Below are 8,324 nucleotides of genomic sequence, written 5' to 3'. Positions count from 1 at the left end.
TAGATTCAGATGAGGATGTAGAATGATGGATATAATTGTTGACATCATATGGATCTTGTCTGAAAGCAGAGAATACTAGAAAGATATAGTTGTGCTTTATTGATTACCAAAGGCTTAAGATTGTGTGGATTGTGGCAAGATGTGGGCAGCATTGTGGAGAATGAATATTCCAGAACACTTAATTGTGCTCATTAGGGACCTGTACATAGACCAAGAGAGTGCTGTTCAAGCAGAACAAGGGAACACTGAAGGGCTTAAAATGAGGAAAGGTGTGTGCATGGTTGTATTCTTTCACCACACCTTGTTTAATCTGTATGTTAGGCAAATAATCCAAGAAGCTGGTATACATGAAGAAGAATGTGGCATCAGGATTGAATGCAGACTAATTAACAACCTGCAATATGCAGATGACACAACCTTGCTTGATGAAAATGAAGAGAATTTTTAAATACTCTTTTGTATTTTAAATGAAGATCAAAGACCACAGCCTTCAGTATGGGTTGTACCTCAATGATAAGAAAACAAAAATACTCACCACTGGACCAATAAATAACATCAAGATAAATGGAAAAAGATTGAAGCTATCAAAGACTTCATTTTGCTTGGATCAACCATCAACACTCATGGAAGCAGCAGTCAAGAAATCAAATGATGTACTGCATTAGGCAGATGTGCTGCACAAGACCTTTCTAAAGTATTCATGAGCGAAGATGTCAGTTTGAGGACTAAGATGTGCCTGACTCAAACCATGATATTTTCAATAACCTCATATGCGTGTGAATGTTGGGCAATGAATAAGGAAGATCATAGAAGAATTGATGCATTTGAGTTATGGTGTTGGAAGATAAAATATTAAAAGTTCCATGGACTGCCGGAAGAATAAACAAATCTGTGTTGGAAGATGTACAGCCAGAATGCTTCTTAGAAGCCAGGATAGCCAGACTTCATCTCTCATACTTCGCCCTATTAGCAGGACGGACCAGTCCCTGGAGAAGAACATCATGCTTGGTAAAGTGGAGGGCCAGTTAAAAAGGGGAAGACTCCTAATGAGATGAATTGGTATAATGGCAGCAGCAAGGAACTCATAGCAACGTTTGTGAGATTGGCCCAGGTTTGTGCAATGCTTTGTTATGTTGTGCATGAGGTCCCTGTGAGTAAGTACTTACTCACTGGCACTTAAGAACAGCAACAGCAATGATGTTCCTGGTGTGGAACTGTAGGATAAGCACTGGTCTGCTAACCACAAGGATACACAGTATAAACCCATCAGCTCAGCTGCTTCTCAGAAACCCTGTACAGGGTAGCTACGAGTAAGAATAAACTCAATGTCAGTTAGCCACAACAGTCTTTATGGAAGCAGATCTCAAGACCTTTCTTCTGACCAGCTACTGGGTGGTTTAAACCACCAACTTATAGGTTAGTAGTTGCATACACACCATTTGACACCCCCCCCCCCCAGGGACCTTCATAACCCTTAGAATCTATGAATATGCAACTTTCTACTGAAAAAAGGATTTTTTGGGGTGTGATTAAAGTGAAAGACCTTAAAATGAAGAGATTATCCTGGATTATTCAGGTGGGTGGGCCCCACTTGGAAACCATGGTGACACAGTGATTTACATTTTGGCCTTCCCATCCGCCATTTGCATCACAGGAGAACGATGGCACTGTCTGTTCCTGTAAAGATTTATAGTCTGAGAATTTCAAGGGAACAATTCAATTCTGCCCTGTCGGGTCGTTCTGAGTCAGAATTAATTCAATGTCCATGGGTTTGGTTTTTGGTTTTGTGGTTCCAACCCAATCACGTGAATTATTTCAAAACAGAGCATCTTTCTTGTCTGAGGAAATGTTAGAAAGCTAAGACTACAAAAGAATGGTTACAGAGATGAGATGCTTATAACTTTGAAGATGATGGGAAGGTAACGTGAGCCAAGGGATGTAAGTGTCCGCTAACATCTACATTCTCTTTGTTGTTGTTATTAGCTGCCATCAAGTGAATTCTAACTCAGGAGGCCCTCATGTGTGCAGAGAAGTACTGCTTTATAGGATTTTGAAGACTGACCTTTCAGAAGCAATTCATCAGGCTTGTCTTCCAAGATGCCTCGAGGTGGGCTTGAACCACCAGCCTTTTGACTAGTACTTGAGGAGGGTTTAGCAGACTATACCACCCAGAGACTACTTCTGCATCCTCTTGTTGATAAGTGCTGTCGAGTAGGTTCCAACTCACAGCGACCCTGGGTAGGGTTTCCAAAGAGCAGCTGGTAGGTTTGAACTGCTGACCTTGTGGTTTGCTGATCCTACAGCATCACACCAGAAGTGCAACCTCTAGAAGATGGAAAAAGCAAGGAAACAGATTCTCTACAACTCTCCTGGAGGAAACATTGACTGCTGATGTCTTGGTATTAACGCAGTGAGACCTACGCGAGATTTCTAACCTATAGATGCTAAAGTAATAAATCTATGTATTTTAAGCCATTAAGTTTGTGATGATTTGTTATAGCAGCAATAGAAAACTAATACAGACCCTCTTTTTAAAATTTCCACCTGCAGAATCACATTCCCCTTTATTTACCATACAGCTGTTTTCCTCTTGAACAATAGATGGTGCTAAACATCCATGTTTCTCATATAATCAACTTGATCCTCCAACATAAAATAATCAGGACCATACGAAAATGGGTGAAACAGTTACTCATCAAGGTCTACAGATCACATCATTTCAGATTCAGACAACCCTCACCAGAGTAATGATAAACATCAGGATGCTGGGGATTTCTTTGCAGTAATTCAGGAGTAAATACTTATGAAAAACCCAAAGAACAATGAAATATATTTTGTTTGCTATATTGAATCACTTATATACCTTAGTAATATAAAAAATGTGAACTTCAAACCCCCTTCTAAACACTGAACAACCTAAGATCACGTAATATATGAAACAGAATTATAGATTAGAGATTAAAGGCAAAGAAGTCTATAGAAGTTACAAAGTTGATAGTTTTTAATATATGGTATGATGCAACCCTTAAGAAAGATAGTTTTACACTTTTTGTTGCAAATTATTCCCTATTATTGTTGTTGCTAAGTGCCATCAAGTTGATTTTGACTTATCATGATCCTATATAGAGTTTCCAAGGAGCAGTAGGTAGGTTTGAACTGCTGACCTTACAGTTAGCAGACCAGTGAGTATCTTACAATGTCATACCCTGGCTTCATAAATATATGTATGTATTGTTATTGTTAAGCGCTTTCGAGTCATTCTGGCTCATAGCAACCCTGTATAGGATTTCCGAGGAGCAGCTGGTGGGTTTGAACTGCCAACCTTTTGGTTATAAGTCCTGTGTGGATCCTACAGCACCACATCAGGATTTTTAATGTTTGGTTATTATAATTTAAAAAACATTATCTGTGCTGTGATAATGTTTTTTTCAATCACAGTTTTATACTCAAATTCTTCAGTCTAATTAATCAAATGAGAGATTGGCATGTTAGAGTTGATAACTAGTGTTGGGTAAAGTAGCATTTCCATACTAAACTCTATAAAATAAAAGAAGGTAGTGCATTCAAAGATGTTTGGGGAGAGATGTGTTTGAAAAGTTTTAGGAGCACTGTTCTCATCCCTTTCCTTTCAAAACCGTAAATTAAATTTTCTCATTTTCCAAACGAAAACAAGTACAGTTTGAAGGATGAATAGCCTTCAATAGAATACAGAAATGACTAATTTATATAAAAACTTCTGACACAGAGCACCCATCAAGAACGTTCCTGATATTTCAAGAAGTAAATTTCAGACTTTTTCACCGTCATAGTTGAATGCTGATGGTTTAAGCTATGGTCAAGAAGTCATCAGAAAACGAACGGTTCAAACTGCATTTGCTTTGGGCCTGAGGGTGGTGGAGTACTTGTAGCCGATCTGAGTTCATCTCAGCAGCTGGGAGAAAGGTTGTGCACACCGGACTGCCAGAACGCAAGCACAGCTGTTCAAGCTGCAGACAGGGACGATTGCCCAGGCCAACCCCATGTGAAGTAGGGCAGCCGGGTGATGGGTGATGTAGGTGCAGAGCACAATGCCCCAACCCCAATGGGGCCTTGGGCAGTCAGTTGATGCATATCTATCTAGTGAGGGGCAGACAATTCTTCACCATAGGCTGTCATGTTTATCCTACGGGGTCCGCAAGGACATGAGATTCAAATGGCCAGAGTGTAGTGACCAGTCAGCCAGCTGGTGAGGTGAGACTTCAGTGGCTGCGGAACAAAGCACATGCCTGGATGGCCTCTCTGGCTCAGGGACGCAGACTCTGCACCTCCTAGGCTGGGGACAGTGGCCCTGGAGAGGCCTGTTTCTGGGGCAGAAAGAGTGATTTCTTTCTGCACTGGAGAAAGTGGCTTGGAGAGCAGGGAAGGAATCCTGTTGGTAGAGGGGCTGTGGTGATAACTTGAGGGTCATGTGGTAAAGGCCTGCTGATGGGAACCAAACCTCTTCATTAGCAGGCACCAAGACAAAGACTTTAAATCTGCTTACACAGTAAAAGAAGAAAAGTAATCAGCTTGTAAACAATATTGACACAGTGTCTTTCTGAACATAATGGATACACCTTAGGCAGCCTGCAAAAGTGTATTATGTGCACATTGTTTGTTTTCCCACTCAGAGAAACCACAAACTCATGGGTGTTAAGTGTTGAATACACTGAAACTCTGACATTATTAACTAGAAATATAGACAATGAGAGAAATGTCAAGGGGACAACTTTTAATGTCAAGAAACTATCTCATTTCCATTCAGGTAAATACCTTAAGCATGTCTTGTGACTCTATCTAAAAGTTTCCTTCATCACTCTTGGGCCAGTTCTGGCAAGACTCTGCTCCTAGATTCATATTTTGTACATTTAATGTTCCAATTATTAGTGGATATTTACAGATGTCTCCCCTCATTTTGAGTTGTGCCCCATCAGCAAATGAATGTCCCAAAGGCTTTACTCCATTCAAGTCATCACGATCAACTCTACTTTGAAGAAGCAGCTCTTCCCCAGTTGTCTTCTGAGTGCCTTCCAACCTCAGGGGCTCATCTTCCGGCACTATATCTGACAATAATCTAGTGCTCTTCATCATGTGTCAGTCTTTAATATTCTGGTGCTGAAAGTGTCCCACTGTTATTCATAAGGTTTTCAGTGACTAAGTATTTGCTTTCCTTCCTCCTAGTTTGTCTTCGTCTGGAAGCTCAGCTGAGACCTGTCCTTCATGGGTGACCCTGCTAGTACTTAAAATATTGGCGGAACAGCTTCCAGAATCACAACAATATGTAAGCCTCCACAGTATGATAAACTGATAGACAAATAGTGGATTCACGGAATGACCACTGAATTAGCAAAACTAAATAAATATTTAAAGAAACCAAATTATGTGATTGAAAAGAAATACAAATCATTAAGGGTCTCACAAATGAAAAAGATATTTTATTTAAATATGAAAATTAATTTCTGAAATCTATTTAATGAAGAAAAAACCAGAATCATCATTTCCAAGTGAGGAACCACAGACCTGGCAGTAGTTTTGACTTTCAGCAGCGCCATAAAATATGAGAATTTCATTGTAAATCCAGTATCATGGGCAAGATGATTCCACTATCAAATATTAGGAATTTATAGAAATTACTTGTGTTATGTACTTCATAAGAATGCAGTGAGGAATTGTGGTAGGGACGTGTAGGATAGGTTTGGGGAAATTGGGGAAAGAGGGACTTTGGATGCAAGCGTATAGAAAAGAGAGCTTGAGGATGAGGCTGGTGACTAGGAGAGGAGATGAGAAATTGGTCTCACTTAAAATTGACTTAAATGACCACCAGAGAGACTCCAAAGTTCACTGATTGAATACTGTTTTTCAGGCAAGAACCATTGATTTAGATTTCCAAATACACCAAACTAAATAGTTAAACGTATCCTAAAAAAAAAAAAAACACACAGTACGCATCCACCATTAATACAAAGAAAGAAACTCAAGACACTTAATTGATAACTTTCACAGCTCATCAAGTTGGGGGTAGGGAGGAGAAGACCCTAATAATGGATATGAAAGATTTGCTAAACAGCTACATTTAGTTTGTAAGACACTGTTGCTGTTGTGAAGTGTTGTTGTTGTTGTGAAGTGCTGTCAAGTCAACTCCGACCCATAACGACCCTATGTAGAGTTTCCAAGGAGCAGCTAGTGAGCTTGAACCACCAACCTTGCAGTTCAAAGGACTTTGCAGTCTGACGCTTTAACCCACAGCCCCGGCAGGCACTATTTTCTTTCACTAAGTCGTCAGTGTCTCTATTCTGCCAGAAGGTGTCGCTATAATACAGCTGGGCTTGAGGACAACATAATATGGAGTAAAAAACGTGGTAGGACTGGATACAAATGTAAACTATATGTCTATAGAATTCCAGCACAAAGATATCCATTATATGGGAAAAAGAGGCTTTTACTGTAGTATGGGTCCACACTATAAATAGTTCAGCAAAATGTAAACTAAAATATTTCCACAGTGATATTTGCAGCCATAAAAACAGTAGCTGTGCTTTTCTTTTCATTAACCCTCATTTTTTAATAAAGGGACTTCTGTAGGGTGAAATTTGGGTAAAAATAGCAGTGATCTGCAACTCTTTTATAACAGGGTGTTAGCATACATTGGATAAAAACGGGAATTTAAAACCAGTAGGATTATTTTCCCCTACAAATACAGCTTTACTTTAATGTATAAAATATCATGTTATAGGAACAAGCACAGTTGATTCACCAAGGACGACAAATAAAAGATAAAAAAAAGAAAGAAAGAAAGAAAGAAAAATACCCACAAAACTGGAATATAGTTCTCTTTCTTTTTTTTTTTAAACTTCTTCTATAGAGTATTAGTTGTTGTTAAGTGCCGTGGAGTCGGTTCCGACCCATAGCGATCCTGTACAGGGTTTCCGAGGCTGTAAAACTCTATGGGAGCAGAATGCCTTTCTTTCTCCCGGGGAGTTTCAAAGCCCTGACCTTGCGGTTCGCAGCCCGATTTGTAACCACTACGCTACCTTTAGATAATACTCCAGTATTGGAGTATTTTAAAAAAAAAAAAAAGCAACTACACAATTAAATTAAATACTTTCTAAGTATTAAGGAGCTCTGGTAGCATAGTGGTTATGGGCTGTGAACCTCAAGGTCAGCAGTTCGAAACTACCAGCTGTTCTGCAGGAGTAAGATGAGGCTCTCTGCTCACATAAAGATTTACAGCTTCGGAAACTCTGTACAGGGTTGCTATGGGTTGGATCCGACTCTAGGACACATACCAACAAGAAGTATTAAAAAGGAATTCTTTTTAACTGAGTTAAAGCATGTATTTACTCAGATTTAATTCAGAATATGTTAATTTTACTCTCAAAGTTCAGACTAGGAAAACTTTTGTTCTTTTTAAATGAAGAGGAAACAATTACATTAAGCATTTGAACTACAGAACTAGAGGTTTCCAAAGTTAACAAAGGTGAACAAGGCAAAAATAGACTAAAATACACAGATAATATGCCTCCTTTTAGATAACTAGGTACTAATATTTCTCTCACATTTTCTTAACCAAATTGATAAAAGCTGATCACTGGAATTTGTGAATGCCCTTTCAACCTTGTTTTGCCCAGTTTGCACTTCATTTGTATTGAAAATTGGGCTGAACCACGATTTTTCCAGAAAGTTTTCTTTGAAGCCAGTCAGATACTTCATTTATATTACTTAGCAGCCTGTATCTGTTTCTATTGTGTTATAAGTACAGTCTCATGTTCTCTGTCTTTGTCCCTCCAATACTGAGGACTGAGTTAATGTGACGTTGTTGTTGTTAGCTGCTACACAGTCGATTCGGACTCATGGTGACATCATTTGTGCTAATTAGAACTAGTCCATAGGAATTTCAAGGCCATGCTCTTTCAGAAGCACATTGCTACGCCTCTTTCTCAAGGTGGTTTGAAAGTGGGAAAAACATTAGGAATAACCAGATTTACATATTCTAAGCATTAAACAACAACAACAAAAATCCTCACCACTGGACTAATAAATAATATCATGATAAATGGAGAAGAGACTTAAGTTGTTAAAGACTTCATTTTGCTTGGATCCACAATTAACACTCATGGAAGAAGCAGTTAAGAAATCAAAAGATGTATTGCATTAGGCAAATCTGCTGCAAAAGACCTCTTTTCTTTTCTTTTTTAATATTTTATTGTGAATTATGTGATCGTTTACATGGGAGAACATTAGTTTTACATTCATCCTATAGTATATCATTTCATTGCTATGGTTACAATCCCCTCCATGCATCATCA

The sequence above is a fragment of the Chrysochloris asiatica genome, unplaced genomic scaffold, assembly GCF_000296735.1.
Source record: "Chrysochloris asiatica unplaced genomic scaffold, ChrAsi1.0 scaffold00098, whole genome shotgun sequence".
Classification (NCBI taxonomy): domain Eukaryota; kingdom Metazoa; phylum Chordata; class Mammalia; order Afrosoricida; family Chrysochloridae; genus Chrysochloris; species Chrysochloris asiatica.
The sequence above is the reverse complement of the archived record's forward strand: the minus strand, read 5'-3'. Positions refer to the sequence as shown.